Genomic DNA, 22717 nt, shown 5'->3' with positions numbered 1-22717 from the left:
CAGCCCCAGAAAACCCCTGTGTCTCCATTTTTTTTAATTCAAAATCAGAAACCGGCCTTCTTTTAGACACAATTTCTCCGCTCCCGGGTCCACCATAAAGATGAACTGTTTGTTTCCGATCTCCGCCCCCACCAGTGGTTCCTCACTGCGCGGAGGGTCGTCGATAGTACTGGACACGCAAGTGCTCTCTGTGGGCTGGTCTATGCTGGATGTCCCATTGTTTCATTATTGTGGAAAGCATGGTCTCCCAACACTGCTGTCCCTCTGAATGGTGTTGGTGCGCCATTTGCTGTGGTGGCGAATGGGTTGCCGCGTGCGGGTGTCATTTGACTCTGTGGTGGTGGGTAATTCTGGGTACCCTGTGGGGGTGCTCTGTGTTCATATGCATCTCGGGGATCTGTTTGTTCTTTGTGTCTATATCCACCCATTGGTAAGCCGTAGGGGCTGACTGGGTGGGGGTGGCCATACTGTTGTTCATTTTGGTAAGGTGCCATTGGAAGGCTGCAACATTCTCTTGAAAATTTGACCCATCTACCACAGTTCCAACATACTCCTTGCCCTCCTCCTCTGGGCCCCTGACCTCCATACTCCCCTCTCGACCCTCTGTACCCACCTCGTCCTCCTCTTCCGGGCCTTCCTTGCATTTGTGGCCCTCCATACTGCTCTTCGCCAGCCCATTTTTCCTGTCTGTTTACTGCCCAATTTGTCGCCATTCTTGCCTGTATTGCTATTGGCCCCTCCTCCCCATCTCCAAGCCTTTCTGCGGGGAGGGCAGCAGCTACTGCTGTGACCTTCACCAATTTTATTTTTACTAACTTTGCTTCGTCTGCCAACCTTTTCCCTTTCTTTGATCCTCCTACAGTGTTGCACTATGATGCTCTGTATTTCTGGCCACCCTTTTGGTGTCTATCCCTGCAATGTTATCAAGTGCCTTTCCTTTGTGAGGCCCCTCTTAATTATGAAGTAAAGGAGGGAGGTGGATTGATCCCAAGCCGTGCCTGTCTCTGTCCTCCACATATCTTGTACCCGAAGAATGTAAGTCGCAGCATCTTCGTCCTCACCCATGGTGCACTGCATTACTAACTGCAAATCGGGAGTGTCTGGGAATGTACTCGGGCTCTCAATGTGTTAAATGATGCTCCATCATGGCGGTCACAATCCAGTGTGACCCCAGCGAACCCCGCCTTCGCCCACACCCTATTAGCCTGATCGTCCACTGCAGAAACCAACTAACGTTTGACATCACCAATTGCTAGGGGGACCCTGGCGGTATTTTTCCCAAATGTGTATATCCATTTATTTGCTCCCCCTGAAAGTGGACGTAATATTTTCAATAGATTTTCTTTGTCCATCTGTGCCCACTGGACATAATGCGGCCTTCCCGGTCCCTTATGTATCAATGGCATCTGTAACTTACTCTTCCCTTTTCCTGCATGCATCTTTATTCCCTTTTTTCGTGCTGCCACCACCCTTCCTGTTCTATTTCTTAGTCTCCCTTGATGCCATCCTTCCTCTTCCCCTTGTTCGCCGTGTGCTGATCCTCTAAGCAGTGACACCTCACCTAACACTTCACCTGCTGTATCGCCCTCCTCGTTTTCATCTAGATCGCTCCAGTATTCCTCCTCCCTTTCAGATGACCCACTCTCTTGCCCCGTACTCACCTGCTCCTCCCCTTGCTCTACTTGTATTATTCTGGCGGGGGCATCATTAATGCGAAATAGAATCTCCCCCTTTTTCCAGTCTTCTCCCACTATGTTTACGGGGGTACGGGGCATCTGTGGTGACGGGGTCTGCTCGCTCTTCTGTAATGGCGTACCCTGTTCACATATCCCTCTGAGCCGTGTTAGTTCTGCTTGTGTCACAGTTCTGCTTGTGTCAGAGTTAATCGCGTTTCTAGGTGCTGTGTGAGCTGTTCTATATTTAACGGAGTGGTACACATCTACCCAAATGACCCTTTTGGATCGTATGGGTGTGGGGCAGTTGATGACACGTGGGGTGTTTTTGGCTTTGGTACATACATGGGGTCACTATATCCCCTCTGCAGGTTTCGTTAGCATTGGGTATATTCTTGTAGGCTCGGTTATCTTCTCCTTACTCTCCCCTTCACCCTCACTGCTGTTGAATGCCTGGGGTGACGTGCCTTGGCCCTTATTCTTACTTGGGGGTATCTCTTTGAATAATCTCCACAAATCCAACACTTCTCTTCTGTTTTGGAGCTGTTTGCCTTTGTGTTTAATGGTCAAGTATGTTGCTATCATGTCTAGTACTGACTTTTCAAAAGACCCACCTTCAGGCCATACCTGGGGCATATCTTCCCCTTTCATTTCTGTACGCCACTGTTCGTGGTATTTTTTAATTTTTTCACTGTACCCCAGTAAGCTTTGACATATATGCATAAGTGGTGTTTCTGCCCCCATCGTGCCTTAATCGTGACCTATGGGGTGTGAGTATGAACTATCTAATAGCAATTTCAACCAATTTCTTAAGAACAAAAAACCTTTTTTCAACAGAGTTATAGCAATGCTTTTCGCAAGATACTTTTTCTTAGACCATCAAATGCCACACTTTATCAATTTCAAACCAAAAATTAAACAAGACATTGGCCGTTTGACATACATAACATAGATCATGCAACAAAGAACAAAACGTGACACATGAACATTAAAACATAGGCCCTGCCTGCCTCCTGTCCCCTATAGCCCCCCACCTCCCCCTTATTACACCCACAATCTCACCCCTGTCCTGGCCCCTCCTGGATCACCCTCTCAGAGACAAGAAAGGAAGAAGAAAAATATAAAAAAAGGTTTCTAAAAACGACTCCGACTTCTCCTTATACGAGAATCGTGTTTTATTCACTTTGTCACCTTTTAATCCCTGTAATCGTCGAGATAGATTCCCGTACCTCTGTTCACCTCTTAACCTCTTATAATAAAATCCTAATGGCCATATGCGAAAGAAAAGGGCAGTAAAGAAAAGTCCCACGCTTCTATCCCCACCAGATATTCTTAACACACCTCTATCTCACTCCCTTCCCGTTTCCCTCCACCTTCTTTTAGGATCTCTCGCACTTGATACTCGCGAGACTGTATTGATCGGAGAGCCTCCAGTCCCAGTCTGTCAAGGTCCCGCCCCACTCTCAATGGCCACACCCAGCTCTGGCGAGCAGTACAGCTGGGTATTTACAAAGCCGGGACCTGTGGTACCTTATGTCCTAATGTGCGCACTTCTAAGGGTACCAGTTGCCGTAGGTGGGCAGCCTTGACGGGGGCGCCCTGGATCTCGCTGCTGTGGCTGGGGGACGTCTCATACCAAAAGTAAGGAAGGAACGCTATTGCGTCGGGGTCACCAAATGAAAGCTGCCATTCCCCACAATTACAAAGAAATAACCAAATAGACACTAATGGACACACCCCAGTAGGGAATGAGACCAGGACCAGGACCAAGTGCAAGTGAGGTAAAAGATAAGTCTTTATATAAAGTTAAAATGGGGCACGCAGAGGTCTCTGCTACTCCGAGCATGCTCTGCCCAAACAACAGAAAACACATTATATTACAAAAACACGTCATCTATGACATGTACTATAGTAGATGCAGTAAGTTGTGCTCATTGGGAAAGGGGGACTGGACAGTATCTTTTGTGTAGGGGTGTTGCTCCGGAATTGGTCAGCTCCGGACTAGTAACTTCGTGGAGCACGCAGGTCAGCTGGGCTCATCTGGGAGGGGTGCAGGGTCAGGCGATGTCCATGTTGCTGTATTTCATTCTATCTAACTCTTTGTCCTTTTGGCCGCACACATTTTAGTATTATACATATATTTCAATACACAATATATATCTAAGCATTTGACCTGAGCCACCAAGAGTGAGGGTATATTGGCCCAGGTGCCTTATCTAACGCAATATTTCAAAAACACATTAATCAAGCATCTCTTTGAGTCTAACGCGGGTGTTTTACAAGAAGAATATATAGCCTGAAGAGGAGAAATGGGAGTGCCCCTTCCCCCAGGCCATGCCTCCAATCCGGAAGATGACGTCACGACTAAAGAACCACCGGCAGCACGAGGTTGCACCTCGGCCCACTGACCCTAATGCCAACACGCACCATGAACATGCTCCATCCACTAAACCAGGCCTTCCCGCAACTAGACACATTCCGCTCAAGACACGCAACGGGAACCAAGACCGAGCTGGAAGCGATTACATGGACCAGCTCGACTAACAACGCCCCTGCAAGCCAAAGCTGCCCATCGTTAGAGATGACATAGCCACGGTAGACGGAAAACACATGTGCCGTTGCACATCTGGATCACTCATACACCAATCTACACGAAGAAATTGTACAGTGCTATAAGTTAGCGGACTGCACACACACACACACGCACACGCACACACGCACACACACGTGTTGCATCGTTATTATTTTCCACACAGGCCAGCAACCGCTTTGCAGAAACACAAGACGCCGGAAGAGTTAGTGTTTATGCTTGCAGAGGCTTCATGCGACTAACCCTATGGACGGGACCCTATGGACAGACCAAAAAAGGGACTGCGCTAAGCACCACACCCCCTACACTATGGATGTTACGTTAGGCGCACAGTCTAAGCCGAGGTAGGCCGCAGGAGAAAGCTGACAGGCCAGAGATGGCCACAGAGACCCCTGAGCTACAAGGTGCTGAGCACGCACAACAGCCATGGCAGGAGCCACCACAGTCAAGGTCGCAATGTTGCAACCCACATTCCACGCTCACCAAGCCAAGGTGACACCAGCCGCTGCCATGATTATCCCAAGCAAAATACAAAACAAATCATTGTAATTCAGTCTCTGCAACGGTCTCCTAACACGTGACATGGCTGAACTGACAAAATGCCAAGGCCCGGAGACTGGAGAAGCACAGTTGTCCCACGTCGAGGACCACACTTGCAACAAGGTTGTAACAATCCATATACAGTCCGTGCTGGGAAGAGGCACTCTAACGGCATTAGCAGAACCTGTCATTGTGTCGCACTAACACATAGTCACATTTTGTTGACACCACCAGGTATATCGCGGGCTGGGAACATCGGTGGTCCCAGACTTGGGGACTCGCTGATGGACCAATCAGGACATGGGGGGGGGGGGGGGGGGCTAACCACTGACAACATTAACACATAACCAATCACTAACCCTCTTCATGTATCATTTCTAGAGTAGGGAGTTTTAGGGACAAACCAAGCGTACACCTGACCTCTGATCCACCAATAAAATCTTGTTCACTATATGCTCCTATACGAGACCTACTACTCGGGGACCCAACCCGGAGTAGCGATAGGTTTCAGGGATGAGTTTCTCAGGTGACGCAGAGTGTTGCGTCACTCGGGTAGAAAAAGGGCCTGCGAGCCCGACGTCTCCAAGAAGTTTCCTGGACCTTAGGTTCCATGTATTTGTTCCTGCTTGTTTGTCTGAATAAACAGCAATAACTAATTGCTCTTGTGTGGACCCTCTACTCCTTTGGGTCATGGGAAGGAGTTGGGGCCTTCCGAGAGCTGGAGGTCCGCGGACCACAGGTACGGCTCTGCCGACCCTCAGAAATTCCCCTAACAGGGCACAGGGGATTAGTGATATGGGGTGAACTAGAGTGGCACATGGGCAAGGGGAATGTAACTATTACATCAAAAGAGGTGTGGGGTTAGGGGGCTGGTGGTCTATATTTCTTTAGAAGGGGTCTGCTGGTGCAGAGGCAGGTTTGTGGAGACGGATGGTTTTTTCCAGGACCAGGCTCTGGCCTGGTCACACACAGGGCAATGATGTAAAAGAAAGAGGAGAGATACAGTGTTCAGCTTGCTACACTTCGCACCCAAGCTTCCGTGAGAATAGGACAGCTGTGGAGATGGCAGAGGGGAGGAGGTGTGGGATTGGAGTGTTGGCTGTTCGCGGAGAATGAAGGGGAGAGGTGCAGGCTTGCATTCAGCGTTCACATGTGGCCTAGTAGAAAATGGACTTGGTAGTTAACACAAAATGGAGTCTCGTGGCTCATAGCCCATGCACAGTTGTGTCATTCAATGGCTACCTCACACCTTGGCCAGAGGGGCGCTGTCAACCGCGGAATGAGCATATTATGTGCGTTATTAGGAATGAAGGGGGCCTGGGAGACCCTTCCTCCCTTACACTGTACATATGGACCTTTTTACTCCAGTGGATTCATGCCAAGAGTCTGTCAGGCGGTGTCAATTCTAGTCTTCATTTGGAGGCAATGAGCACCACCACATAATTGGTGTAAATCCTTGTGCATTTTGGGTTGGGAACAAGGATGATCCATGAGTGGAGTAGGTCGAATAGGAAGAAGGGCACGGATACTCTTAGGACATGTTTCATATGGTTTTATTAATTGAAAAATAACCATGGGTGGTTGTGATGCTAGAAATGCATCGGAGGGACAGGGCCTCCGTGTCCTTGTTCTGTAGTCCTTTTTCATGTGTGTTCTGAATTGTTTTCTGCCCGGGAGTCCATGTGGGACTCCTGGCAGTGCAGCTCTTCCTCTTTTTGGTTTGATGTACAGACCATTGGGATACCCTTATAGCACCCATGGGTGGGGTTACACCCTGTGCCCCTAGTGTATGTTTTTGGGCACGTGTGTGACCCGCAGAGCAGGGTATGGGCTGGTGTCAGCTCCATGCAGAATTTGACGGGTGCTCTGAGTATCCTCCATTTTGGGGATACCCAGGCCCTGCCATTGGAATCAGTTGATTCCTGATAGGAAACAAGATGGTCCCTGTGGCCTCTTCTTTCTATTGCCTGTTACCTTGTTTCCCCAAAGTCCTGGGAAGCCCTGCCTCTGTCCCTTCCCCCTGACTGGCTGTTGGATGGAAGTTCCATATACGTTATTATGGGGAAGTCCAGGCCAGACTGGCTGGAGCCTTCCCAGTGACTGTATACTGTGAGTACATCCTTGGGGTGGGACCTGGGTGAATGGAGTGGATGACCAATAAGCACTTCTTGTTATGGGTGTCTAGTTTCTGTTAAGTGACACAAAGACTGAGACAGCCCTGCCCGCAACTGAAACTGGTATGAATGCAGTGTGTAGTGCTGAATGGCTGGGCGCTTGTCCCAATACATATTCCTTGTTGTGAGTGTGTGAGAGGAAAGAGAATGGCCTGAATGCACTGTAAGCCTGATTGGCTGCCAGCCTGCTGAATGCCTTTCTGAGTGATTGGTTGCCTGTGTGACCCAGCAGAGTGAATGAGAGACAGAACAGTATATTTGGGGGCCTCTCACTGCTAGAAATCGTTCAGAAGCTGAAGCTGAGTCCGAAGAAGAAGGTTGACTGCTGTTACCTTGAAAGAGGAGTATAGGGGTGCACAGACAGGTTAAGTAAAAAGTCTGAAAGTAGTAGGATTTATAAATAAAAAATGTATCAACAAAGGGTAGTGTTCAGTATTACAATCAGTCTTATGGTGCAATCGGGCTGTCGTCACAAGGCCACTTGGGACAGAAGAAAGCAAAAGAATCCAAAGCTGTGTATTGCTACACAGCAAGCCCAGATGCACTCAATAGGGGAAAAGATATCCCTCTATTTCTATTTAAATTCATTAAACATTTGGTGCCAAAAGAAGCGTAAATTTTACGATGCGTTAACAACGTGTGAACTTCTTATTTGCAACAGAAAGGGTCATTTAGAGCATTTGGCAGTATTATTCAGGATAAAATATACAGTCATAGAGGTCAAACCGATAGAACAATCAGAACGAAAACACTAGAGCTGACTTATGGATTTTAATCTTCTGAGTCCAACAAGTCGTACATTAGTAAGCAAACAGTAGTACAATCAGTGTTCCCTATTTGCACATGGAAAGGACACTTGTAGGTATTCAATATAACAAAGGTGAGAGCAACAAGCGTTTACAAAAAACAGCTTGTAAGGAGTAACACAGTTGTAAAGCTGTATAATAGTTACAGTGCAAACAAACTCTAGATGTATGGATTTGATCATTCAACAGTTCGTAAATGAAGTCTCATATTCAGGTGTGACCCGAATAAGACAAACGCGTTTCGGTTCATGGAACCATCTTCAGGGGATAGACTTCATTTTTATTTTCATAAACATTAGATTCTAGCACAGTCTCTGTGGGGTAGGAAAGAAAGAAGATATTTCAATAAAAACTCTCTGATTTACATGAAGTCAATTAACATAGCGAGACGAGTCAGAGTCACTAACCTTGCTGATATAAGTGCCAGGAAACAGACAGGTAATCCAGACAAGAAACAACGGATAGCCAAAAACCACAGTATGTTGGGGTATCTATGGAGGTAAGGACAAAAGTTAAGCTATTAAGCCCACCAATAACGGGCAATCAGTCCATAGTGAAGAGAAAGAGAGATTTAGAATATAAGTACAGACAGACAGTAAACAATGACAGACTACGACAAATCGTTAGGCATTAGCCCGTGCGAACAAATGCAAGTAAACCGCATGAACAAGGGGAATTGGAGGCTTTAGAACACTGCACGAGTGCAGCAACACATACCGGTAAGGTTTAGCTGTACAGTAAAGTCCATGGTATATAATAAAAGCGAGTACAATAATATAATACTAAAGTCTCAACCAAGCGAGGTACGTGGACCAGGTTATTGCAACGTGTAACTGGTTTCAGGGAAACAAAAAATGCATACCTTCCAATGCGAACACGCAATGAACATCTCGCCGCTGCTGTGCGAGCGAAGTAACTGAGCTTCCCAAAACTACAGCGTCGTCTTGGTAACCCCGCACATGCACGTGAGAGCACCAAAAGCGTCGTCCATCTTGGTGTGGGTACCAACGAGTGCAGCGTTGCCAAGGTAATGTAACAGTAAACAAGAGTGACACACTGAAAGAGACGGGGCGGTCTCGAGCAGTCCGGAGAAAGGGCTGCACATAACAGCTGTTAAATGACAAATGGTCATTAAGAGAAGGGCAGTACGTGTCCAACATAAGACCTAGTCAAGCTGTTACCGTCACCGCAATCAGAACGCTACCGTGCCATTGAAACTGATCCAAGAGAGAACCTGGCTAGGAGACCTCTTCCCGAGCTACTAGGGAACATTGTGCACCGCTAACCTTCGCTGTAGCTCCCTGGAAGACAGACCCTCGACAGACTGCCAACTGGAAACGGGGACTGCCGAAGAGAACGAAGAGAAGCATCAGACAGCCGTCCACCGTCGTTGACCAGGGTTCGCAGGTTTGCTATAACCACTGGCGGCCCGTTGAAGCTGTGTTGCCCAGAAGCGGGAACCACTTGACACCAAGCTGCCGACGACCGGTGCCTTAGCGCTCCAACTGATTAAGACACTTTGAATCCAAGGACACTCTTGTCTGCACCGTCGACCGATTTGTCCTGCCGGAGAAAGTCGCTGCTGTGCCAAGGAGCATCCGTCGGTGGGTTTCCCACCACCCAAAGACCGCAGGGACGCCGGACGACTGAACGCCCTTGCGGGGCCAAAGTTCTTCAGTGACTGTTTGCGGCAAAGAACGATCGCCGTCGAGGTGCACCGCACGCCTCGTCCCCACAGACCGCCAGGACCGAAGCTGCTGCCTCGACTTGGTTGTTCGTTTCTTCGGGGGATCTCGACGATCCATGGCTCCTGCATTAAAGGGAGCCGCTCAAGAAGGATCAGTCGACGACCCAACGTCAAAATATACTATTCCAGGTACATTGGGGTGGTACAACTATTTAGAAGGAAATGAGACTCATATTGCACAATATATAGATTGGACTGGTTTTATATTTTTATTTACAGGTTGCCCAAGTGGGGGGATCCTCATACAGAACTGTGCCTAGTGGCAGGGGCCCAGTATTCTGCCTATTGTTTTAACCAACCTGCTTTCCTCCTATGTCTATTGTTTGTTCACATTATTAACTGATTTGTATGACATTTGAACTGAGTACAGTTAATGCATTTTAAAGGAATCCAAGTATAATTGTGGTACCACTTACAACTGTATATATTTGCATTTTAGATTAACCTGAGCACAAAGAGTGTTATGGTGATTGTGTATATAACCTTGAACCTTATTTATATAAAGACTGTTATCACTAAAATAGGGTGTGGACATTCCTTTGTGGGTGCTTGGGGACTACACTGTACTTAAGAATCAGCCTGCATCACCTCCTGAGAGCTAGGTCTTGATTGTTCGCCCACATTTACCAAATGGAGACTCTTGGCTGGGGTCCTCTGTGCCTCTCCTCTGCCATATAGAGAGCAGGAGTACAGACACCCCCCTGCAGTCGTTACAGTGGTCCCTACCTATATTACTAGCTAAAGTGCCTGCCAGTCATTTGTGAATGTCCAAAGGAATAAGTTGCTGTCCAAACTAGCCTAACTGACCGTACCACTATGATAACTAACTTAGATCATGAGAATGGCTCCCTTCTCCTGAGGGTACTTCTGGTACCAGTCTTAGGATTCCTTATTAATATATAATCTTCAAATAGTCTCTCGTTATTTCTTGGATCAGTCTCTAACTCTTTCAAGTGGGCTATTAGCTTTTCTCTCCTCCTTGTATATAGCCTTACCGGGGTACTTGACCCTTTTCCGAGGATATTGTTATGCCCTGTCCTTTTCTTTCACTATCAAGATTTTCAATACTTTTTTCTTTTATATCACAACACTTTAAGTTCATCAGTTTCATGTTCAACTTTTTGTCGTGAATCTTACTGGGACGAGTTTCTTGCATGGTATAATGATTCCCTCTGAGCCTCCCGTTATCCCTGTTGCCTCCAACTGTGAAGGAGAATGTCTTCGGGATTCTGATTTCTCTGGGAGCTTCCCTCTTGCTTTAAATTGCTGTTGGCTTGCCTTTGCCAACGTTTTCTTCCTCAGGTTTACTCTTCTCCTTGCGGCTTCCCGGTATACTGCTGAGTGACCGGACACCGTGTTGCTTTGTGCATGCAGTGGTATCTGTTCTGTACAGTGACAGCTTGAAACTTGCAAGATGCACGGCTCACGCCTACTCTGCCTCCTCCAGGTTTTACACAGCTAGGGGCTGTCCCTTGCCTGCGTTGCCATTTTTCTCTCTCTCTCTCTCTCTCTCTCTCTCTCTCTCTCTCTCTCTCTCTCTCTCTCTCTCTCTCTCTCTCTCTCTCTCTCTCTCTCTCTCTCTCTCTCTCTCTCTCTCTCTCTCTCTCTCTCTCTCTCTCTCTCTCTCTCTCTCTCTCTCTCCTCTCGTTGAGTACTCTCTATTCAAAGTCATCGCCATAGTGGATTGGATAATTCCATTTAAAGGGAAATATTCTGTTTCTGGGTGATAATGACATCTTACATTTTTCTTCGTCCCAGTGTTGTTGTTCAAACATTTCTAGCTACAGTGTGCACAGCTTTAGGCAGTTCCTCACAGGAACGGGAATCCTTATCCCTTAAGGGGGAGTCTCTCCTGGTGAGGTCCCCCTTGCTTCCACCCTTAGGGAGGGTGCTGTGGAGCGGGCTCACCTCCCTAACCTCACAGGCGGGCTCCTTCTTGGGGAGTAGGGACAAATTCCCTCGATCTGTCACAGGGGGCTGAAAATACTGCTAAGGTAGATCGGGGCATTCATTCATACAGTGACCTTTCTGCTTCCAAACTTTACAAGCTGCAGGACTCTGAAACCCATTACCCTAATGATCACCTCTTGCACTGACCCTCCCACTTGTATTCCCTCTTTAAGTCACCCCCTTTTGGAATGTTTGCCCCTGAGGACTCTGCAAATAAAATGCCATGAGCTTGTTCTCAGTGTTTTCTTTCCTTCTGTTCCTGGCACACAAGGTAGTGATTCACTACCATAGCCAGTTCAGACAAGGGATTTGTAAGCAGCCCAACAAAGTTTATTTTGAGCTGACATTGCAACTTCGAGTGCAGTTCCATAACCAAGGAATTGACCGCTGCATTTTCTGCAGTGTCAGCTGGTTTTATTATGCCTGAATGTTGAAAAAAACCTCTATGATTCCATTTTGTATACTTACAATTAACAATTATGTGTTTTTGCCTAGTCTTTCGTAGGGGTGTTTCATAAATGGTATTCAAGACTCTCCCTCTTGTTTCTAGGAAGTGTGCCCCCATCCTCTGGCAGCCACTGGCCTCCCGTCTGGTCTGCCCTCAGCTATACATTGTTAGGAGCAGTTATCTGCAATTTTTCGCTGGTTAACTTACAAAAAGGGATACACATATTAAACAATATTAGTTTATTGTTGTTTTTCAATATGTTTAAGAAAGGGATTTGTTCTGTGCTCGAAGAGTCACTATAGGAACAACACAGAGAGGGTAAATTACAATTAAATCAGCATTTATTATTAATACAAACAATTAGAGAAGGACAAGAAAACAAATTCATACAGCAAAGTCGATCTGGTTTGAAAAAAAAATGAGACATTTTTGATTAAACATATACATTAAAACATAAATATATATTGGACCAATTCTAAATAAACAAGTAGAAAAGAGTTGGACCAGTGAGAAAAAAGGATTCAGAGATAAGGTTATAGAACAGTTAGTTTGCAAAGAGAGGGAAAAACAAATCATCTTAACAATCATCAAACAAAGTTGTATGATTTACATAGTGGAAATATTCCTACTAATGAGAGAAAATATCAGGGTACTGTTTTGTATTTAACTTGATAGAGCGTGAACATTTGTTCTAGACTAGCTGCATGTACAATATATAGTCATGCCTGTTGATCTGCCAAACTCTCCAATTTTTCAGCAAATCTCGCTGGTTCCTGTCTTATGTTTGCAAATTCCTTACCAGATCCTTTGGTGATGATGCATGTGCATGTTGACTATCGGTGGAAAGTCCTGGTAGTTTTTTGATGGGAGAACATTTACAGGTGCCTCGCTTCTGTTGTTGGTACCTCCTCAGGTAATGGACACTGGGACAGGAGAAGCAGCAGGGGCCAGATTACACAAACTTTGCACAAGTGCAAAGTTGCATCATGTTTGCACTAAGGCAAAGTTTGCCCCAGTTCTAAAAGCTCGGAAACATATTGGAAAACCATTGCACCATGACAAGTGCAGTTTGACATGGTATAAGCACCATGGCAAATATTGCCCTAGTGCAAACAATATACATTTTAACAGCATTTTTGCTACAGGGCAAAGTTTTCCCTAGTGTTAATTCAGAAAAGTAAAAATAGGGCAAACTTTGCGGTGCAGCTTTGCACTTGTGCACATTTTCTTTAATTTGGCCCCAGTAGTTTGGGAAAATGCTGGGGTGGACATCTCCCCAGGTTCTTAAGTGGAAGAATACACTGGCGGATCTGTCAGTAAGGGTTGGTTTGGAAAATATTGTAAATCCAGAGATGGGTATGGGGGAAGGGGCAACTGTTGTGGAACTGGCTTTTGGGGTATAGTGTTCCTTTTGGAGTCAAATGAGTTCAATGACCCTGTGAAACTGGGGTCTGGTCAGTTTGATTGGACAATGTAGTAGACATCTGTAGGTTGGTACCTGGATCAATGAGTTGATCAGTTTGTCGAGCAGTGACTGAGGAGGAAAAACATAAGGAAAAGAGAGCATGAAAACTCTGCCAAGTGACCCTGAGAAGGAAAAAGTGACCCCTGAAAGGTTCTGCCGATGTGAAAGGGGAAAACACTCACTCATAACACATTCACACTGCTTCAGTGTCCGGACCCTGCCAGCGAAGGCGCCCACCCTCTGCCTATTAGAAGCTACCTACCAGAGTTTCTGACTGACTGCTGTGAGAAGCCATGGCTCTCATGGCTACATATCCCGTTTTCAAATAGCTGACTGCATGCATTGGCTGACTCACTGACAGTGTTGTGTAATATATATGTAGATAGCAGGCACATATATGCGTATTAATCGCAACCAGACATGGCCCTTTAAAGATATAACTTTTCACATTACACACCTGTGTACCTCTTTGCTGAGCCTGTTGCCAATCCTCTTATTTCCCACTTGTGCCCAAGGTTGCAGCTTCATTGTTAGACAGTCCCCTCTGTGGCTCAAATAAAAACGCTACTAACAGTCATTTGGCCTCATAAGGTAGGTGGTATCCTGCCAGTAAACTTGGCAGGATACCACCAAACTGTAATACCATGATCACCACTTGGTCTCCCGGATTTATCAGCAGATTATAAGTGACGGTAGGTGACAGTATACCAGCCCTTAAACCAGTAAACTTTAGTCTACCGAACTAATCGGCACGCTTCTTGATTGTGTTTTGGTCTGACATGTGTATGTAACACTGTACCCAGCGTCTAACTTGCCTAGCAGGCAGTCCTGCATGATTGCCCGGCCGCTCACCACTCACATAGTGCTTCCCTGTCTCTCCACGGATTAGCCTGTTGCTGACCTGCTTACACCTACGAATATCATTTAGCCTATACTACTGTCATCGCATTTAGCCTAGGACACACCCTCCCCTCAGTGCACAACTCAACCAGACGACTTACCTTCAGGCTTCATGTCCTTCCTATAGTCACGAATACCCACTTGCACTGCCGCCTATCACTAGGTCCTCAGCCTCCAGCTATCTACCCCCCTTGTTTCTCATGGCCAGCCTTCGGGCAGTTACTCTCAATATGGCCACCCTCCTACCCCTATTTAATTCCATAGCACCGACCTTCCTCCTCTCTCCTCTAGTCGAACCCCACCTACCTCCAACATTGAAGTCAGCTAGTAGCAACTGCCCCCTCTCGTACTCAATGGATCTTACCTTAAGATTCTCTGCCCACTCCTAACATACCATGCCCCATTGGCCTCAGAAATGTTAGGCTAGGATCTTGCACTAGGAACACATGGCTGTCTTGCACGCCCCACATGACTAGCCCACTTTACAAGACTTCACTTACAAAACCAACATTAGTCAACAATGTTCACAACACTACCTCACCTCTTCAGTCTCCCATACTTCTACTCGCAGGTACTCCTCCAGCTGAGGCACCTCACATGAAAGGAGCCCTCATTAACGCCAGGTCTTTGGTTGCTCACACGCTACACATAGCAGACCTCATCTACTCCACTTTTTATCAGTCACAGACACCTGGTTACACCCAGCAGTAGGCCCCTCTCTATTACTAGCTTTACCCGATAATTACACAATCTTCAGAACTGACAAAACTTCTGGTAGAGTAGCCTTTATTGCTAAAAACCAACTCAGCCTTACAGAATTTTCTAATGAACCTTTCTCTTCGGGAGAACATCTCTCCGTCAAACTCCCTCTATCAGCAGCACGTACCTTACTCCTCCACCTCGTGCACAGACCCCCAGGCCCTATTTCCTCCTTTGATGGTGACATCACACATCTTCTTACCTGGAACACCAACCCGGGCTCCAAAATCATGCTATTGGGAGATTTTAACTTAGTCTGTGGCGTTCTCATCCATAGTGTTGTGTAGGCCTTGGAGAACACTCTCATAGAGCTTGGTTTCGAAGGGATTGTGTCCTCCGACGTATTCCACATCTATAACGGGTAATCACCACAGCTGTGCTGCTTCTGAAAATTTTCGGCATCAGAGTCCTACGTCGATACGCTGTCCCTCGAGGGCCTCCGTCGAGCCGACGTTATAAGTAGGACGCCCGACGCCCGTAGCCTCAGTTCTGTTTTTTCCGTGAATGTGTTCGCTTTGGAATCTCGGCACGCCTCGCTTCTACTGTTGAATCGGTTCTTCGTACTTGGTTTCCTTGTGAAGTATCATGTCTTCGTCGTCTTCTACCCCGAGGTCGGGCTTCACGAAGTGCCGCGGCTGCGGTTCCAAGATGTCACTTAGGGACCCGCACGACATCTGCCTCTGGTGCATCGGCGAGGACCACGCCACCGATGACTGCAACGAATGCCAGTCTTTGACGTCGAAGGCCTTGCGGGAGCGAAAGAAGAAGTTGACTGTAGGTAGGGTTTCCAAGCCCCGGAAGTCGAAATCCACTGGGCTTTTGACTGACAATTCGAGGGGCGACTCTCCGCCTCAGCGTCAGTTCAGGGGGTCTCGGTCCCGGACTGGTTCCTGCCATTCCTCTGCCTCTTCTAGGCACTCTCGGAAGCACCGTCACCGGTCGCCTTCCACGTCATCATCCGAGGACTCCGCCAGTCGGCAGGTAGCTTGTCCCAACAAGCATTCATCTCTGGCGGAATGGGACGCATTTCACAAGGAGATGATGGCGATTTTTGAATCGCAGGGCTCCGTTCCGTCCGCGCCTTCGAGAGAAGCTGGCAAGGAAATCATCGGGAGCCGCCGAGGTCCCGATCGGACAAGGTGGCTCTCTAGCCATGCCCGCTCCAGGTCCCGGTCCTCTACACCCTTGAGACCGTCTGAGCCTGTGAGGTCTTCTAAGAAGACGTCAACGCCATCAGCGCCATGTCCATCAAGGGACTCTCTCTCGAGGCTCCGCTTCCGAGGAAGTCATTGACGCCGTCGGCGCCGAGGCCATCGAAAAGGACACGCTCGGGGCTCCGGCCTTGAAGCCGTTGTCGAAGCCACCGGCGCCTCGCTCGACGTTGATGCCGATTCCGTCAACGCTCTTGACGCCTTTTGAGGAGTCTTTATCGGAGGTACCCCGGAGACCGGTGGAAACCCTGAGGAAGGCCCTGAGTAAGTCAGTGAGGCCTGTGTTTGAACCTTTTTCTGTGCCCTCATACAGGGATTTGTTCCAGCCTCTGGACTATATCTCAGAGGTGGATGAAGGGTCTGATGTTGAGGGATTTGTCCCTCCTGAGGTTCCTGACGAACTGCTGTCTGGTCATAGCCAGATGGAAGACCTGCATCAATCCTTGCATGACGCCAGTGGTCTGGACACCTCCCCGGAGGTTGAATTTGGCAGGCCTGAGCCTGGTACTCATGCCGAGTCGTCGTACAGGCGTCTCATGTCGAGGATGACTGAGTACTTGGGGTGGTCTGCTCCACCCGTGGACTTTCTGCAGGATGACCTGACAGATATTTTGGACCAAGGTCCACCCACTGACCCGATGTTGCCATTTCATATGGCCTTACAAAGAAGGGTGGCAGCGGCTTGGACTGCTCCGGAGAGTATCCCGGCAGTGAATAAATTGCTTCTGAAAAAATACCGTCCAGCCAGTGGCGACCCCGCCTACTTGTCTTTGCACCCCACTCCGGAGAGTTTAGTGGTGCGGCCGGCTACGGCCCCAGCGAAGCAGGCGGCGTACCCTACCATCCCTCCTGATAGAGATGACAAGCGTTTTGACGGTTGGGCGAAGAAAGTATTTTCATCTGGGGATATGGCTTTAAAGGCAGCCAACTCCGTTTGTGCCTTGGCAAGATTCACTCACACTTTATGGAATTGTTTCTCTTTGGCGGCTGAACATATTCCCTAAGGGGAGGAACGGGATGGTTTTCTTGCCCTCGTTCAGGATGGCAAGGATGCCATGTGTGAATCCGTTCAGTCGGGTCTGGACGTGGCAGACTGTGTCAGCCGGCCCATTGCGGTGAGCACCCTGATGCGCAGGTTTGCGTGGTTGCGGAAGTTGGGGTTTGTTCCTGATGTACAGTCCCGGCTTCTCAACATGCCCTTTGATGGTGACCATTTTTTTGGCAGCAAGACTGACAAGAGCCTTGAGAGGTTGCAGACCTCCAAAGCTGCAGCGAAGTCGTTGAGCGCTGCAGTACGTCAAACTCTGCCTCTTTGTCCTAGAGGACCGCAATGGAGGGGAGGTTCCTTTCAATACTACTCTTCCTTTGGTAGATCGAGGGGGGCTGCCAGTCAAAGGGGCCAACGTAGGAGTACCAGAGGTGGAAAACAAGGTACTCGAGGTGCCAAAGCCGCTCGGGCAGTTGCCTCTTTGCCCTCAGACACTGCTGCAGCCGCTTCAATTCAGTCATGAGGCCATGTCCCATGGTTGGCCGGTTGGGGGAAGGCTGGCGCAGCATCTTGTAGAATGACGTGCCATTACTTCATATGTGGGGGTTCTGAGGATCATAGCCCACGGCTACTGTCTTTTATTTCCGGCAGAGGCCTCACGAATATCCACCGGGGAAGCTCTCTTTGAAGAGTCCGGATCCGCTCCTTGCGCAGGAAATCCTATCCCTGCTGGAGAAAGGCGCCATATAACTGGTGCCTGTAGTGGAGAGGAACAAGGGATGGTATTCCCCATATTATTTTATCTCGAAAAAGGACGGGGGATTGAGACCCATCATGGTCTTGCGTGGTTTGAACAAGCTCCTCAGGAAGGACAAGTTCAAGATGGTTACTCTCTCTCAAGTCCTCCAGGCCCTTCAACTTCAGGACTGGTTGGTGTCTCTCGACCTCAGGGATGCTTACTTTCATCCCAAGCACAGGAAGTACCTGAGGTTCGCGGTTGGCAACTCGCATGTTCAGTTTCGGGTCCTGCCGTTCGGATTGACCTCCGCCCGAGGGTCTTCACCAAGTTGATAGTGGTGGTGGCAGCGTATCCCAGGAAAGGGCGGATTGACGTCTACCCCTACCTGGACGATTGGTTGATCAGGGTGCGCTCTCCCGAGCAAGTCCTGGATCATCTGTCAGTCACCTGCCACTCCCTTCACAAGCTGGGCTTCTCCCTCACCTTAAAGAAGTCCCACTTGACACCTACCCAGTGGCTCCAGTACATCTGAGCAGTGCTCGACACATTCCTGGGGCAGTGTTCGCCTCCCCAGGTGAGGGCTCATCACATGCTGCAGATGGTGCACAAGTTTCAACATGCCCAGAGTCTCCCGGCGTTCGAGTTCTTGAGGTTGCTCGGCCTCATGGCATCCTGCATTCACCTGGTGCCAGAGGCCAGGCTGCGGATGAGATCTCTGCAGTGGGCTCTCAAGATGCAGTGGTCGCAGTCCTCCGGCAGGCTGTCGGATCCTGTTCAGGTGCCACCCTCGGTTATGATCTAGGATACCAGCCGCCCTCTACCTAGCGACTCACAAGCACCTCCTGCCTTAACCCGCAACAATCGACTGCTCACGCTGGAGAACCTACTCCACCTACTTCAGCCCGTCACGGACCTTCATGAGAACTCTGGTAAGGACCCAACCATTCTGGTGGACTTATATAACCACAACGTACTCCAAGCCTTAATAGCGCCTCTTAAAATGAGAAAAGCAAAACCACCAGCGCACCTAAACAAGTGGTTCTCTCTTGAACCGAAAGCCTTATGAAAATCCAAAAGATTTTCAGAATCTAATTGGAAAAAAATAAACCTACTGCCCAAAACAAGGAAAACTTTACTACGGTATCTAACGTCTACAGTTATCTTGAAAACCAAAAGCGACACCTTCAATGATAGAATTCTAAAGACTAAGTCTAGCTCCAAAGAGCTACTCACCATCCTGAGCGAGTTGGAATCTCCTCTCCCTGGCTCTGAATCCTGCATTAAAGATGCCTCTTGGTGTGCCAACATCTATAAAGCCTTACTAGACAAAATCGCCCCATTACAAGCAAAATTTAAAGCCAAAAAAACTCAGCCTTACATCAAGTTCAACATTTTTGCGAGACTCCCATCACTCCCCTCTCCCCTTGCTGCCTATTCAAATTCACCCCGGTCACCACCAAAGAAGTAGAAGCCATCATAGCAAGCCTAAAACCTTCAGATGTCAAGGCGACATCTGCCCACCAACTATCATTTAGAGGGGACGAAGGAATTTGCTCCATTCATCACAACTTTCATTAACGCCTCATTCCAATCGTGCACTGTTCCAAACAATCTCAAAGCCGCCTGGGTCATGCCACTCCTCAAAAAACCTAACCTCAGCCCTAGTATTCCTCACTAACTTCAGACCCATAACCACTGTACCTTTCCTTTTGAAAATACTAGAGAAAGCGGCGTATACCCAAATTCAAAACCATCTTGAAGTAAACAACCTATTAGGCCTCCAACAATCTGTGTTTAGACCTAGACACGGTACAGAGACAGCCCTCCTGGACTTAAAAATCCATATGGACGAATCCAAAGATAATGGAAACCCGGCCCTACTCCTCTTGCTCGACTTATCGGCAGCTTTCGATTTAGTTCACCACAGTATCCTAACTAAACATTTGACTACAGCAGCTTCCTTCTCTCCTAGAGCAGCCGCCTGGATTCAGTCCTTCCTAGCAGACAGAACCATGATGGTTTTCGCATCAACGGCTTCAGCAGAACCAGCCTCAATCCCCTGTGGATGCTCTCAAGGTTCCTTTCTCCCTCTGACCCTTTACAATATTTTTACTAAGCTTCTGTTTCACCACTTAGACGACTTGGTTGTTTCCTACACGAATTACGTGGATGACACGCAAATTCTCATCACTCTCACAGGTTCATATGACAAAGACTCCAAACAACTGAATGAAACTTACCTCAGAATATAGGTATGGATGGCCAATCATGGTCTATGCCTCAACGATGAGAAGACTGAGAGACTACCTATCGGATCAAGACCGCGACTTAACAAATTAGATTCACAATACAACTCTTTCAACATCAATGGGAGATCTCCCACAACGTCAAAACTTTAGCAGTATACCTGGATTCCACCCTCTCCCCACAGGTTAACGACTCAGCAACAGTTTATACCTCCAAATTAATTAATGCGTGCAGGCCCTTCTTTTCTACCAACAGCTGTATCACCCTGGCTAGAGCACTTATACTCTCAAATTGGTAAGCGAAATCTGAATAAGTTACAAGTGTTGCAAAACAACGCTCTTATTTCTGCCCTAAACATTCCCCGCTCCCACCACATCACTCAAGTAAGACGTAACACTAACTGGCTCCCAATACAAGACAGGATCACATTCAGAACACTAGTGATTACCCACAAATGCCTCTTTAATTCTGCCCCCACTTATCTGGTTGACAAATTTACCAGAAAACAATCCACCAGACCTACAAGATCCAACTATTCTCACTGCCGTAACATTCCTAAATACAAATTACAAAAAGCTGGTGGGTCTAGCATCCCAGTCCTAGCATCCAAGTCCTAAACTCCCTGCCTACTGCGTTAAGAGCTGAACCTTTTTTGTCCTTCAGAAACAAGGTTAAAGTTTGGCTCTTTTCCCAGCTAAACTAAGGACTACATACTACCTCAGATCTCCTCACATGCGCACATGTGGGTCACTGCCTAGATATGTAACACTAGGCATCTGCGACTCCAGTCCGCTATTTGGCATCTGTATCTACTTCTGTATTGATATCTCCTGTCGGGTATGTCAGCTTGACATGTAACTCAAGTCAACTGTTTACCTCCTTCTAACGTATTATACTACCGCCATCTATGGATCACCTGTATTGTACTACCTACTTGAAGGTAACACTTGTCCTCTCTGCAACTGTCTCACTTCCTTTTTCATATCTTTTGCCAGGCACTTTATCATGATCTGTAACACAAGTAATCTGCCTACCCATTTCTACCGTAATGTTCTACCTATATGTATCTAACATTTGTACTGTACTTCCTGTCTGTATGTATAAGCAAAAGCGCCCAGATACCTATGGGTTAGGTGCGCTATACAAGCAAATAAACTAAACGAAGACAGTTTATTGCATTGCAAAACAATAGAACAGACAAACTAATACTATTCCGTCTTCCAACATTCCGGCAGCAACTTGCTCCCACCCACCAGAACTCAACGATTACAGGTAAGCATGTGATGATGAGAAGGAAACTGCATCCTAAGAACAAATGCACAGTGAGCTTGACAATCCCTCGGAAGATGTTTTGCTCCCCTTCGGAGCACAGTCTCACTAAGATCGACATCTCTGTATGAGTCCAATGTCAGTGCAGATGTACCTGCCAAGCTATTAACTGGCCCAGAACCTTGTCGAAATATCCAGTCCTGATGATAATCTGAGGTCATCCACCTTCTTCCAGTCCAATATGCAGAAAAATATGTTATGATTAATAACAAGGTAAGAAGAAATCTAAAATGATCAAATGATAAAAAATGAGACAAAGAGTTTAAACATATTTTTTTTTTTTTACAAGTCGTAACTGGATTTTATAATATAACTTTACATGCTACTTGTCAGCCATTTCCCGTGTTTCATACGATCCATAGGACCATGTGATGTTGTGGGGTAAGATGTCGAACATCATGTGATGATGGGTCACTCAAGGTGTCTCTGTGTGGCTGGTGGAGGTGATCAAAGATCCATGCCTTGATGTGATTGGCATTTATCAAAGCAGACCATAGCAGTGAAGCCCTACAAAATTCGTTGGGGGGGTGTTTGGGGGATGTGTTATGCATATTTGGTGTGGATACATCAGGTGGGTGCTGACTGTTGAATGCAGTCTTCTTGTTGATGCAAACATTGTTCTCCTCTGAGGAGGGGGCATAGGGATAGAATGCTCACGGGCTGGAGGTTTGCCTTGAAGGTCTCAATGTGGTCAATGTGGCACAGATGTCTGTGAATGAGAATGGAAGTTGCCGATGGTAGAAAGTGCACTATGTAGGGGGGGTTGACGGTGAGTCATGACACTTATTCTGTTTTTTCACTAAAACTGGTAGATTAAGAGTTCATTATGTACAATGCATTTTCTAAGAATTCCTTAAATGTAAACGTGTATAAAAAAGCTGCAAAAGAATACGGTTTTACTCTGGCCCTTCTGATGGGATGTTTGAGGTATTCAAATTGTATGCTTGCGTCCATATTACAGTTTCACACAGTTGGTCGAATGTTTTAGCTGTATCCAAAAATGAATCACATTTTTAGAAACCATCTTCATTTGAATTTGCTCTCAATCCTGCTACATGTATAATAAGCCATGCACAGATAGGAAACTCAAAATCTGATTCACTGCATCTTTTCTGCTAGTGCTCCCACCTTACACTGACGTAGCACATGTG

General features: G+C 47.2%; 1 protein-coding gene across 3 annotated transcripts in view; it reads left to right on the top strand.

Moving 5' to 3' along the window:
* The window catches only part of LOC138570249 (zinc finger protein 850-like), a 128453-nt gene that overhangs the window by 84586 nt on the left and 21150 nt on the right, over window positions 1-22717 (top strand). The window lies entirely within an intron of this gene.

This window comes from Ambystoma mexicanum, chromosome 2q (assembly GCF_040938575.1).
Source record: "Ambystoma mexicanum isolate Mex_15411 chromosome 2q, UKY_AmexF1_1, whole genome shotgun sequence".
NCBI lineage: Eukaryota > Metazoa > Chordata > Amphibia > Caudata > Ambystomatidae > Ambystoma > Ambystoma mexicanum.
This window is presented reverse-complemented; position numbering and strand designations above follow the sequence as displayed.